The 15,370-nt window shown below is 35.3% G+C and overlaps 1 non-coding gene across 1 annotated transcript; it reads right to left on the reverse strand.

The window, feature by feature from the left end:
• Positions 1 to 14,614: 14,614 nt before the first annotated feature.
• Positions 14,615 to 14,686, reverse strand: TRNAR-GCG. The gene has a single exon. It is a non-coding gene; the product is annotated as a tRNA-Arg (tRNA).
• Between the last annotated feature and the right edge of the window lie 684 nt (positions 14,687 to 15,370).

Here is a 15,370-nt window from a genome sequence, read left to right on the forward strand (position 1 = left end):
AATATTCCCTTGGTATCTCTAGTTTTCTTGAAGAGATCTCTAATCTTTCCCATTCTATTATTTTCCTTTAGTTCTTTGCATCAGTCACTTAGGAAAGCTTTCTTATCTCTCCTTGCAATCCTTTGGAACTCTGCATTCAGATGTCTGAATGCATATCTTTTTCTCCTTTGCATTTCACTTGTCTTCTTTTCTCAGCTATTTGTAAGGCCTCCTCAGACAACCATTTTGCCTTTTTGCATTTCTTTTTCTTGGGGATGATTTTGATCACCACCTCCTCTACAATGTTATAAACCTCCATCCATTGTTCTTCAGGCACTACGTCAAATCTAATCCCTTAAATCTATTTGTCACTTCCACTGCATAATTGTAAGCATTTGTGTAGGTCCTTACTCTCATTTTTGCTGATTTTTTTCTTCTTACTTTATTATATATTTCAGAAGTATATTATATCTCAATATAGATTTATGTATTTCCTTTAATGATTTATGTCAACATATTAAAATTAATCTGAATCTATGTTATTCACAACACACAAATTTTAATTGTTTTAGCTTTCTGATAACAATTATACATTTTTTTAAACTTAACGCTAATAAAATTTTCTTTTGAAACTTGTATTTTCTTTGTTTTCTGTACAGACTTTTTTGTTATTCTTTACATGATAAGTATTTTGTAGCCTTTTTTTTTCTTTCAATATTTCTAAGTTATTCCTGCCTCTTACAAGCATTATATATTTGCATTTTGCTTTTATTTTGCTAATTATCTTTTCTTTATCCCCCTCAGGTCATGTTTTAAAGTTTTATCCATTTGTCTTATTTTAAATTTTGTGTGTTATTTCATTTTCTAGTGATTACTATTGTTAATTTCATATTTATACATTTTCTACAATTTTGTAACAGTGTACCCTAGAGATGAAAACATATATTATTCTTGACATTAATCTAACGCTTTTAACCACATCCTAGACAATGCAAAATTTTTAAAATATTTTATGCTCAAATACCCATTTTTAAAACATATTTTATGTAGCTTTTTATAGCTCTTAAGCAGAAGGTTTATCTGAATAACCTAGTCTTTCATGAAAGCAAAACAAAACTGAACTCTCATTTCTTGATATTTAGACAGGAGTATAGAATGTCAATTAATGGTTGAACTGAAATGAAATAGGGAGGAATATAACAAATCATCAACATGTAGTTAAACTCTAGGAAAAGTTTCAGTGATTGGAACAGCTAGTCATCAACAATCTGTTCTCAGCACGGGGAGGAGCAAGTGATACAGGGAGGCTCTAGGAGCCTCGAGGATGCCTGCCTGTGTTGTGAGACTGCTTCTCTGATAGTGACACCTGATATTTTCCCACTTTATAAAATTTTAAGAGCCCGAAGCAGGACATTTTAGGGAAATCTTCAGGATAACCAGAGGCCATGAAAGATCCTATGAGGCAGTAGTTCTTAAAGTGTGCCCCTCAGACCAGCAGTATAAGTACCAACTGACTCCTAGTTAAAACTACGTATTTCTTGGGCCACAACCTGGATTTACCAAATTAGAAACTGAATGAGGGCCAGTGGTTGACATGACCTTGGAGTCTCCTTAGCGCTCCTGGAAATAGCCACCACTATAGCAAAAACTAACGCTCCATCTCCAGAGAGAGCACGGGCAGTGTCCACATCAGAGGGCACCTCCTGAGCGGTGCCCCTCTCTGTGGTATAGTAATAAATGCCAGGTGTTGCTCACAATGCTTGCCACATTCAGGGCTTACTGGGCACTCAGATGACCCCTCTCCACTTTGCCTGACAATCCAACAAGTGGCTTGCTGCTAGACGAAACAGACATGTATCATCAGGCACCAGGGCCCCAGAGAGTTGAGGAAATAAGTTTCTTGACACACCTATAACTCATTTGGGGAAATGTTGCTTGTGAAGCCCAATTTTATCATCAAAAATGGATTATCCATTCAAGCAATATATTCTCAGCAGCTTGCGAACTGAGATCAAAATCACTAAGTACTTGTATGTATTTTCTCATTATAGAAATTACTTTTTTAATAAGAAAATGCTTTTTTACTTTGGTTATAAAAAATTAGCAATACATTTTGAAAAAAAAAAAAAACTAAAGGTATAAGGAAAAGTACAGAGCAATGTAGCCAGTGATGTCTTATTAACAGTCCTTGTATTAGCACCTTGAGGTATAATATTATTTGTATATATTTATGAATTTCTCCTTTGCTAACCTTCTACCCACACATATCCAGTATATAGTATTTCCAGGTGTGTATGTTGCAGGCACATCAAAATAGAATAGCAAAATAAAAGAAGATACATAACAATTTGACAAACAAAATAATAACATAAACATTTGTTCAAGCAGTGGCTAAGCTGTTTAGGCTCACCGATTAAAATTCAAGGGTTATAATTAAAGAAGAGAGTAAAATCCACCAAAGTAAATGCTTAAAATGACACTAGTTGTTAAAAACAAAACAAACCTTCAGGTGAATTAAAACTTGAATCATTTCAAAATACAGGTGAGGAAATGTAAACTAGCAAGAAACACAAGTAAGTAAACATAATGTCTCCTAGCATATTATGAAAGTGCATATTTTTCTTGGCAATTGTACATAAAGATCTAGGTTCACAAGAACTCAGAAAACAATACGTGAAGAGAGAACTTGCAGATGATTGTTAAAGCATCAGAATATAGACCCGTCTTAATAAAAATTACTTGTGCATTTTAGGCACATGTTTCTCTTTTGTGTAACATTTGAGAGTAGAATCCTAGCCATAGACATTGGCCAGAAATGATATGTTGATACGTATCATTTAAAGTATTAATTGCTTTGCTTTTGTTATTTTTATACTTTGCAGATGTCACTTCATCCAACTTTTAATATTGAAAAGGAACACATAAAAAATAACATGATATATCAGAGGAATTGGGATGTTATAAGAAAATAGTCAATATATTTAAAAAATGACTGTCATTCCCCAATTTGTCAAAATGGACAAAATGAAGGACGCATGTATGTCAATTTAATCTGAAAAAAAAAAAAAAAACAGGCTAAGTTATTTAAACTTTTGTCCTGACCTTTATAGTATTATAAATCTAAGGTATTGAAGTTACCTCTGATTATTAATAGTAGGCAAGGGCAATTTTGTGGACTTGTGCCCAAAAAGCACTAATGAATGTCGAGGTAATCCTCATAAAATTTTATTCAGTTGCAATAATGAGAGAGGAAAAAAAAAAAACTTTATGTCAAATATTTCTCTATAGAGTAAAAGCCATCTGTGTCAGAAAATCACATTCTGTTTCAGCAATATTATTTATAGTTCCATTCACTTTAAGGCCACTCATCTTAGTATTTATGCGAAAACAGTACCTAAAGTCATTACAATAGCATTTGTCACATTACTGCTGTTTTTACAACAGGAAAATTCAGCTAATTTACCAGAAATGTTTCAGTGTACGTGACTTGTTGGGAATTTGGAAAGCAGTAATGAATCTATTATAATTATTATAGAAATATATGTTAAAAAACCTAAAATAATAACGACATATCAGGAGAAGAGTAAAAAAAAGTCAATAAATTCCCAATAAAACTAAATAATTCAGTTTCTGGTGGGGGCTTATTACTTACCCTGTGTTCATTAATATATATTTAAGAACAACTTATCTGGCTAGTTATAGATCAGCATTTTTTGGCAATAGCACACTGTGAGAATTTTGTAGAATGACTTTTTAAAAATAAGGGGAGGGGGAAAAAAAAAAAAAATATGTTTGTGCATGAGATGAATATATACTTAACTCAACTAATCCTGCCTGTGAAATGCCTAAACTTAACTACAGATAGAAGGAATTGATACTTTTAGTGAATTGCAAGTTGAACATGGATATGTAGGGAATTATGTTATTCATTCATTCATTAAAAATGTTTATCTCCCATTGTGTGCCAGAAATAAGGACAAATAAAGCATAGCTATGACTTTGGACAGCCATACACTCTAGTGGTGTCTGCTAAGCCCCTTCAGTCGCGTCTGTCTCTGTGCGACCTTGTGGACTTTAGCCCCCCGTCCATAAGATTCTTTAGCCTGTCGCTAAGATTCTCCGGGCAAGAACACGAGTGGGTGCCATGACCTCCTCCAGGGGATCTATGCTCTAGTGGTAGGGAGAGACAAATAATTAAAATAAAATATGAAAAATCATATAATAAAAGCTGTGGGAGCAGAAAAGAAAGAGAAAAGCACCTTGGAAAGGATTCAGAAAAGTATTTCAATTAAATGGAATCTCAAGTATAGTAGTAGGAGGTAAAATTCTGTTATTTTCTGAATTAATAAGGCACACACTAAAATTCATGGTCAGTATGGGCCCCTGCATTTCAAAATGGGACTAAATCAGGAAGATACCTGGCAAGCACAATGGTGCCTAGAAACAAGCCCTTTGAAGTAAAAATAATTGATATTATTTAGTTACCAAGCTGTGACATCCTGTAAATGGAAAGTTGCTATTTCTTCAGATTCTTGTAGAAAAAGCCACAACAGGCCTACCAAAAATACATTATATTTGGACTTTGCTTTTGCTTATGATGGACTAGTTTGTTTCAGACCAACTCTACTGACAGGAACAACTGGCAAAGCTGGGTAAAATACATTAAACCTCTTTGGAGGCATCAGAAAATTACCAAGACAACCAAAATTTGAGGGGGAAAAAACTCAGAGAGAATGGAAAACGAAACTGTAGCTCAGTGCTGTTTTTTCTTTCCTCATGTTTGCTGATTCCTAAGCAGGAGAAAGCCTAGAGATTCAGAAATAACTAGAGGTTGCTATATGAGGCTAAGAAGCTATGTAAATCTTTTGGCGGTCTTGCAGTGCAGGGAAGGGAGAAGTGAAGCTCAGGGCCAATTAAGAAGCCTGATTAATATGCCAGATCCTGGAAGGCTACACTCAGCGTACAAGAGCAAATCTGAAATAGCCCAGCCAGAAAAAAACTGAAACCCAGCTTTAAATTAGCTCAATTTCAATACTAGATTCAGGAGATAAGTCAGAAATATGCAAAAGTAAATATCTATGGGAAAGATAAGATCATTCAGAAATAAAAATTATCCCTACTATATTTTTACACAATAATTAGGATTCAATCATATATTACCAGGCTATCACCATACAAGATAAATGTACATACAAAAAAGAAAAAAAGTGAAAAAGAAATTAAAAAAATAGAGATTTAAGAAGGTGATCGAGATGTTAAAATTGTAAGGACTCTACAACAATTTTGATTTATAGGTTTATTGAAGATACATTTTAGGATAGAGAATTTTAGTAGCTAGCTAGTTTTTGTTAATAAAAAAGAAAAAGGTGGTTACAGAACAATAAGATAACAAAAATTAAAGACTTGATAGGTAGCATTAAGCAGATTAAAAGATTAATGAATATGGATTTATTCACAGAGGATTAATGAATTGGTATAGCTCAGAAGAAAATGCTTAGCTTGAAGCATGGAAAGAAAATTCAGAGAAAAAATTTCAGAAAATGTCTGATATACCAAGAGTCATAATCCCATGAAGAAGGTGAACAAGGCAGTAGAAGCAATATTTGAAAAGATAATTACCAAGAATTCAAACCATAAAATACAAACAAAAAAATGTAAAACACATTGTACTGAAGAGAACTAAAGGGGAAAGGTGAAACAATAAAGAAACATATCTACAAGACAGTGTAAACAACTATCTTCAAGAATATGAGGTAGATATGAACTTCAGTGAAAGAATATAAAAATCCCTATATAGGGGAAAGTGATGAGCTGGACTGCACTAAAGAGAAAAACTTCTCATCTAATGAAAACATTAAGAGAAATTCACTAGGAGAAAATTCAAATCAAGAAGTGGGAGAAAAGATATGCAATATATACATCTGATCACGTGTATAATTTACTGAAAAATCTACAAATGAGTAAAAATATAGGCCACTCAATATTCAAATGAACTAATGGATATAAAAAAGGATATCCAAATCACAAATGAATATATTTTAAACATTATTTAACCTTATTATTCTTCAAAGTAATGCAAATTGAAACTATAAAGAGATTACTTCCTATCCAAATTGCTGGAAAGACAGAAAATACAGGGAGTTTGCAAGAATTGGAAGTAATGAAAATTCTTATAGACTGATAGAAAGAGTGAAATTTGTACATATAATATTTCAGTACTTACTAAAATTGAATATATGCATAAAGTATGACCTAGAAATTCAATTATGAGAAACAGGACTACCTGAAATACACTCAGTAAAAGACATTTACTAGAACGTCAAAATGTTCATGGCAGTATTTTTTCATAATAAATCCATATTATAAACAATACCAATTTACTCAACAGTATCAATCAACAAAGGAATTGGTTAAAACATATAGTATAATCAGATAAGAGGATATCATTCAGCAATGGAAATAAGCAAAATACTAATTAATCTTGCAAATATAATAATGAGCAAGAAGAGGCCATAAACTTAATCTATACACTATATTTCCTTATACAAAGCTTAAAAATGCATATAACTTCTTCACAGAATTGCAAGCGAGAATGTTAAATTTACTTTGAGGATGCAGATAGGTTTTTTACATAACTGGGAAAGGTCAAGAAAGGGCTTCTGTGGTATTTTAAAAGTCTGATTTACACCCTGCTTCTCAATCTGGGTCTGCAGTCATGGGCTGCCATGAAGATGCTACCAGTGGCATGTAAACCCACATATAAGCCACATATTAGTGAATGAATATGTTTTTAAAATATTTTTTAATGCATTGAGAATTTATTCTGATACAAAAATCACTTAAATTGTTATTGGATTCATAGCAGCTTTTTGCCATTGGATATTTTATCAATCTATAGTTACCAATATAATATCATATTATAGATGTTTATAAAATATTTGACATTTAAAATGTTCCCCATTCATAAACAAAGGTTGGCCTCAACAACTTAGATAATACACTGAAATACAGGTCATTAAATGAATGGTCATCTAAAATCTCTCTTGATTATATAATTATTTAGTTAAAAGAAGATATATTTCCAAATGATGCAAAGTATCAAAGTAATCTTGTCGTTTTGGTGAATCCCAAAAGAAAGCTCCACGTCAAGGTCCTCAGAGAAATATACTGAAAATAAGATGCAAATGTGTAGAGATTTCACATTGTCACTGGATGATTAATCTCCCTAACTACACCTGTTATCAGATATTTGATGTTTACCAGAGGTTAAATTTTCAGTGGTAAAATAGATATCAGTAATTGCGATATTTCTAATGTGAATCACAATAAAAACGGAGATAGTTTGACAGTCTCTGAAATAGTGACCCTGGCATATTGGCCAGAATATTGAATACAGGCTTTCCTTCTGCCATTGATATTGTTAGTCACATTTCATGCCAAATAAGCTGCCATAGCTCAAGGACGGCGTGTTCAAGAGATGCACAGCGTGAGTGATTCTCATGACAACTCCCTTGCTTTATTCCTTCCATGTGTTACTGTTTCAGGACGCAAACCATGCAGTTGTTGACTCATTCAGGTCTCTCACAAAATCAAAGATTCAGGACATCGGTAGTCTGGTCTGAGGCAGTAATAAACCATCTGTGCTTCCCCAGTGGCTCAGCGGGGAATCCACCTACAAGGCAGAAGACGCAGGAGACTTGGCTTCGGTCCCTGCGTCGGGCAGTTCCCCTGGAGGAGGAAACGACAATCCACTCCGGTATCCTTGCCTGGAGAATCCCATGGGCTGAGGAGCCTGGTGGGCTACAGTCCCTGGGGTCACAAAGAGTCGGACACAACTGAAGCGACTTAGGCAGGGATCTAAAGGAGCTGTGGAAACACAAATCTTGCGTGCTGCAGCAATAAAAAAGCACTTTAAAACTGTGGTTGAGATAGTACCTGGATTTACTTAGAAAACACTCACTCTTTTACTCTCAGTAGGAGGAGGAGGAGGAGTGAAGATAATAATGAAAACAGTGATAATAATCATCAGAAGCAATACTGTCCTTCAGGGAGTGCCTGCCTTGTGTGAGGCATTGTTCTAGGTAATGAACAAACTGTTTCATTTAACTGTAAGAAGAATAAGAACATGGGACATGAAAGCCTTGCTTTATGTTAATATGATTATCTTTAAAACCTCAATAGGCCCCTAATATACTTATTTCCATTTTATCCAGTTGGCTAGGATAATCCAGTTTTATCCAGGCTAGTTTTATCCAGTAGGCAGTTTTTGTATGTAGGGCTTCCTGTTTTCTCACCGCAAGCCTTTGTGTACCAAGTACCCTCTAGTTCACAAACTAATAGTTTCAAACCGAGTTAAACCAAAACCTATATGATTCTGTCCTCCAGGCTACGTTCCAGAGACTTCTTCAATAAGAAAGAATTGTTCAAGAGTTGCCTAGGGAATGTTTTAAAAAAACCAATGCTCATAATACTTTCTAAGAAAAATTAATTAAATAAGAATTTCAGGGCTGGAAACAAAGCATCATTATTTTTTAAAAAGCCATGTACAGCCAAAGTTGAAACCACGGGGTTAACCAGAGGTATTTAAAAGAGGGTTAAGAGTTCAGACTTATATTTTAAGTAATCTTATCTTCTAAGAAGTCTATCTTTCTGTCCGTTATCAGACCCTAAATTTGGATTACAGTGTATTTTCCAGCAATGCAAAGAATCCAGTTATCAGCAACTGAAATCCTGATATCAATTTGGATATCAACTTTCCCTCAACAGGGGGAAAATGTTTATTTAAAAAACTGTCTTTTCTTTATTCCTTGTGTCCAGAGAGGCCTAAACTTGTCTCCTTCTTGGAAAATATGTATGATGGCCATAATAATTAATCAGCATATTGCAACATCCTGATATTTTCCTAACAAGTTCTTAAAGATATTGCTCTTATTCCAAATGTATAACAAACCACAGTCTAACCAAGCCTGTCAACAAAATTTCAATTTTCTACCAAGAATAATAGAGTCCTTCAGCAAACTGATTTACAGGTTGGGGTTATGTAACTGCCGGCAATCCAGTACTGGTACCAGATTATTTAAAAGTATTCTCAGCTGTGAACCAGAGAAATTAAATCTGGTTATCTTAAACAGAAAATAATTATAGTGGAAGAGTGATTGGTAGCTCGTAAAATCTCTCCTGAGTCCTGGAGAATAACTCCAGGTGGGGACAAAGAAGGTAAGGTGTAATGAATACCTTGCAACAGGAGCAACCTACACAAGAAGCCATTGCCAGTGCATTGGCCGCCGATTGTTAATCTGTGAAGTGAGACGTGTGTGGGGGTTCCAATCATTTTTCACCTTCGATTTGGTATGGTTACCTTTCTTTTATTCTTTCCTGACATCGTTGCTCTTGTCCTTAGAAAAATCTTTCTGGAAAAGACCTGATGTAAATAATTGAATATCAATCATAGTTCTGGGTTATTCCCGTTCAGCTGAACCAATTACAATACTGAAATATTTCCTCACCATCTAAGTTAAACAACCACTGTTAAAGCACCTTAAGTATCCCACGAGCACCTCAGCTGCTCCAGACCCCATGACTAAATACATGATGATTGGCATGTCAAGCATCCTTCAGGACCCTGTTCTGAGCTCCTTCTTCTGAATGGATCAGGACTGGGATCTTCCAAGTGTTAATATTTGAGTAATCCTCCTCTTTTCCCAGATGACTGAATTTTTGGCATCCAGAGGTGGAGCGACTTCATAAATTATTCAAGACACCCCAGAATGTAAGTGTGAATCCAGAGTTTGGAACTTGGCAGGCTTGTTCCAGAGTCAGAGCTATAAAACACCAACTCCATACTCCTTTCTTCTAGATACATTTGTATCTCATTAAGTGAATTTCCCTCACAAAAATTACAGATTGAAGGAGTGGGAGGGAGGCACTGGGGAAAACTGGAAAGGGTATCAGGAAGAGTGTTTAAGAGACCTTAAAATCATATTATGTGTATGCATTGTGCTCAAGGTTAACAACGCCTTAGGACACAGGGATCCTTAGGACTAGTGCATATTTGGCAGCTTCTTTAAAATCCTCACTTATTTAATCTTCATGATTTATATGCATTAATAACAAAAATAACTTGTTAATTGAATCATCACAGGTCAAAGGAGTGAAGTAAATAAAATGAAGCATGAAAAGAAAACAGAAATACATTTGTTCCATTATAATAAAAAATAAATGGAAATAAATAGTTTTATTTTAAGATGCTTAACTTCAGGGGGTAGAAACTGTCCTCGATTTAATTAAAAAATTAATCATTGAAGAATAGCAAGCTAGCAAATAGGAAAAGTGTCCCACTAAGAGAATACTTTTCTCCTCATAGGTGACTGGATGGGTTTGAAAGTTACAGCAGTAAAATCTGTGTTTGCTTTAGATTTACTGCCATTCTTGGTCTAAAAGAATATTAATAAGAGAGTTAAAGCCCAATAAGTTATAGCGAAAACTAAGAAAGGCAGGAAGAAACCTTTGGGCCAAATACGTTTCCTGCTTACTGTACCGACCATGGGAGACATGGTGAGTATAAACTTCTAAGACAGAGGAATTGTATAAACCCTATAGCCCTCTCTGAGACTTAGAATGATGAAAGGCTTATTTGAAATATAATAAAAAAGAGGATGAAGCAGGTTTAAATAAAGATGGATTAGGTAAGGAAATCTATAGTTTTAGGAAATATATGCAGCTGAAAGCAAAAGTAGCTTGAACAACATTTTTAAAAATTAAGAGGATCATAAGTAATCTATATTGAATACATTTTATATTTTATTCAACTCAGGTGAGTAGAGAAACTATTTATTACATTTTTAATACAGATCAACAATCTGGCTTACAAACAGGCTCACCTATAACCAGGCAATTTCTATTTTCTCTGGAGATCTATTGTCTCAAAACAGTGTCCAAAATATGTCAACACATAGGGATAAAATAAGGTGGCTCCAGAAATGGAAAAACAGTTTAATTTTTCAAAAGTTTAACTAACAAAATCCAACCACAAATATTTAGATGTCACTAGGAAATAGATACTTAAGATGATATGATATTTCAAATTTATTAATATAACAAGAAAATACTTGCAGAAATGTGCTGGCCTCTAACACAGATATAATCCAGGTCATAATACAAAGACACTGGCATCTAAAATTTTAGAGGATATTGATGATTATAATTTAATCATAGCATAATTGAAGGCATGACTACATTTGCATCTATGAGGTTTGCATCCTTGCTATGTTTCAAAAAAGGAAAGAAATGCACATAGAATTCTGAAGACTGAACGTAAAATGTAATTTCACTATGTCTCCAACACTAACCAATAAAGAGATAAGATCTTTTTGCTGTCATGAACTGTCTGGCAAACTATATAAAATGTAGAGGGAAACTCTGTTTTGTGGCAAAGTTATGCTTCATACATATTTCCCAGCACTTAGCAAAACAGATCATTTCTTTTGCTTTGATTTCAGTCTCACAAAACAAATAGCTTTGCTTTGCAATAGCACAGCCTTACTGGGCTATGGCAAGGGCATCGGATGAAGGAGACTGATGAAATAATACATGTAACTCAGAAAGTGGGCACACTAAAGGAGTTATGCCAGCGTTTTTAGTCATGGGATGCAGTTTACTCCTCTTATACAAATACTACTAACAGAACTACTCATTTCTAGGGTAAAAAAAAATTAAAATTACAGTTCTGGAAGAAATAATGCACAAGAATAAATAAAATATATAGAGAAAATTTTTAAAAAATAAGGAAGAAGTGTCCCTGACAAATATAAAGTTGTACTATAAAATGAGTAACTAAGACAGTGTGAAAACTTTTCAAATAATAAAGCAACAAATGAAATAATCAAGAGTCCAGAAATGGAAAAAAATATATTTTTAAACAGTTTCACCTAAAATCAGTAATAAAATTGTGGGCTATTAAATATACAATGTTAGGGAAATTAGCTATACTTGATTATTGGGGGTAGAAATGATCCCTGTATTGCAAGAGAAGAAATTCTAGATAATTCAAAGAACTTGGTAAACAAATGAAACTGTAGCATGTTAGACAAAAAACTGAGACCCCATAAAGTAAGTGGAATGTACAGCTTTCATTATATTAATAAAAAGAAGTGGCTGAAATATCAAAAAACCAACAGTGGATGAACTAGGGAAAATATTTTCAATATATTAAACTGGAAAACTTTCAGTACCACTAATATAAGAAAAACATGAATTGATGAAAAAGAGAAAATCTAATGAAAATAGACAAACGTTATAAATAGATAATAGCAAAAAGAGAAATGCAAGTATTAAATACTTGTATAAAAGATGTTTTGCAACATTAATAGTTAATGGGATGAAAATTAAAGTGGTAGACATTTGATTCTTATTACTCATCATATTTGTGTTGTATAAAGTTGCCACAAAAACTGAACAATTACGCCACAGGGAAATACGTTAGATTTCCATGAACCTATAGTCACAACATTTTCATCAGCTAATCAATACATAACATTGTTTTATGGATATTACTGTTTAAATGCACATGTCCAACTCTGCGACCCAATGAACTCTAGCCCGCCAGGCTCCTCTGTCCATGGAATTCTCCAGGCAAGAATACTGGAGTGGGTTGCCATGCCCTCCTCCAGGGGATCTTCCCAACCCAGGGACTGAATCCAGGTCTCCCGCATTGCAAGGCAGAGTCTTTACTGTCTGAGCCACCAGGGAAATCCTTTAAAGGCACCTCATTTAGTAAATATAGTTGATTGATTCATTAACATTGAACTTACTATAACTCACGCCTGACTGAGGTTTATCTAACACCCTTGTCTTCCTAAGGCATACCACAGCCTACTTGCACTTGGAAGCGTCAAATAGCACCGCAGCTCTACACTTGGGGGCCATTTTAAATGGCAAAATCACCAAGAAGCACAAAATATGAAAAATGCAACACTAACGCACTGCAAAAATTACAGTTATTTGCAATATGAGAACTGAGCACCATGCCTCAGCTGGGAAGGTGTGTATCAGGTGGTTCAAAAGTTTCATTGCCCTGAGCAAGTCTATGACTGGTCCAGATAGCATCGTGAATACAGATTTAGGGGCTTAAAATTAATTTTAGTGAGCAGGTAAGTTCACAAATAGGGAATCCAGGGATAATGAGAATCACTTAAAATCATCGGATGACCATAGCATGAAATAATTATATATAGTCAACATTGCTTTGGGGAAACAAGGATTTGCATACTGTGCTGGTGGAATTACAAAGTTTATAATGTGCCTGCCGTATGGCTAAGTCACACCACTTCTAGATCTTGCCTATGGAAATATGTGTATAAAAAACATAAATATGAGCACTTATATCAGGAAAATTTCTTACAGCATATAAATTTTGACCTCTCCAAAACTAACTGCTAATAGTGTACCATTGACAGGAAGCTTTACTGATAACATAAGGAGTTGGTAACACATATTATGCATGTCATATGGATTATATGATATATTCTTACAATAAGGCAAGATAGAGAAAAGAAAATTCTATCAAGAAAATCATAAGCAAGAGAAAATACATTCACAGAACAATACTGCATTTACTGATTCTGTAAGTTTACAGTGGCTGTTTACAGGGTGAATTGTGTCAGGATTTGCATCAATATTGTCTTACATGATATAAAATATTATAGGTATTATACATATTGTAGCACTCAAAATCAGAAATGAAAATATAATGTGGAAAAAATTCATATTTATCTATAGGTATGATAATTCATGCATCAATAACAAAGAAGCAACGATACGATTGCTTTATGGTAGCCTAGTGTAATCTCTGTGATTGAGTCACGGTAGCCTTGCCTAACACTAATGAATGAATCCTTATAAACTTTTATGGCATACAGCATATTATATTCATATTCATAATACACTATTGGAAGCTTTGTTACATTTTTTTTTAAGAAAACACCTGTGATGATAATCTGATACACAATGTCTCCAATTATGAGCGAGGCATACTGTAGGCAATGTAATTATTTGAAAGCAAAGTTATGACACTAAGAAATCAAACATATTATTAATATTACATTAAATATCACTCACCTTATGCCCAAGTAAGGATAGCCTATCCACTTTAATACAAGTGGTGCACTGATGTTCTACACAACCACTACTTAGAAGCTGATGACAGTGAAAATGGTGTCACCCAATTCTTGCCACATAGTGATTATATTCTCATATGAAGGCAAACATATGAGCAACAGACTGAAGGGCACAAGCAGAACCTTGTGCACCAGGACCCAGGAGAAAGGACTGACCCAGACCGTGAGTGTCCAGGAGTCTCCAGTGGAGGCGTACGTCGGTGGCGGCCTGCTGCATGGTTGGGGGCACTTGAGGGCACGGAGTGTAGCAGTGCGTACATGGGAACATTTGAAGGAGGTCGCCACTATCTTCATGACCTCCACGATAGTATAAGTAAGTAAGTAAGTAAGTAAGTGTTAGTCGCTCAGTCGTGCCTGACTCTTTGCGAACGAATGGACTGCAGCCCACCAGGCTCCTCTGTCCATGAGATTTTCCAGGTAAGGATACTGGAGTGGGTAGCCATTTCCTTCTCCAGGGGATCTTCCCAAGCCAGGGATCAAACCTGGGTCTTCTGCACCGCAGGCAGATTCTTTACCAACTGAGCTACAAGGGAAGCCCCCAGGATAGTTTGGCCCCAGGTAAATAACACGTAGGGAACTCACCTCCACCCATCAACAGAAAATTGAATTAAAGATTTATTGAGCATGGCCCCTCCCATCAGAACAACACCCAGTTTCCCCCTCAGTCAGTCTCTCCCATCAGGAAGCTTCCATAAGCCTCTTATCCTCCTCCATCAGAGGGCAGACAGACTGAAAACCACAATCACAGAAAACTAACCAATCTGATGACATGAACCACAGCCTTGTCTAACTCAATGAAACTATAAGCCATGCTGAGGAGGGCCACCCAAGACAGATGGGTCATGGTGGAGAGTTCTGACAGAATGTGGTCCACTGGAGAAGGGAATGGCAAACCACTTCAGTATTCTTGCCTTGAGAACCCCATGAACAGTATGAAAAGGCAAAAAGATAGGACACTGAAGATGAGCCCCCTAGGTCAGTAGGTGCCCAATATGCTACTGGAGATCAGTGGACAAATAACTCCAGAAAGAATGAAGGGATGGAGCCAAAGCAAAAACAATACCCAGTTGTGAATGGGACTGGTGATGGAAGCAGGGTTCGATGCTGTAAAGAGCAATATTGCATAGGAACCTGGAATGTTAGGTCCATGAATCGGGGCAAATTGGAAGTGGTCAAACAGGAGATGGCAAGACTGAATGTCAACATTCTAGGAATCA

This window comes from Cervus canadensis, chromosome 12, assembly GCF_019320065.1.
Source record: "Cervus canadensis isolate Bull #8, Minnesota chromosome 12, ASM1932006v1, whole genome shotgun sequence".
Taxonomy (NCBI): domain Eukaryota; kingdom Metazoa; phylum Chordata; class Mammalia; order Artiodactyla; family Cervidae; genus Cervus; species Cervus canadensis.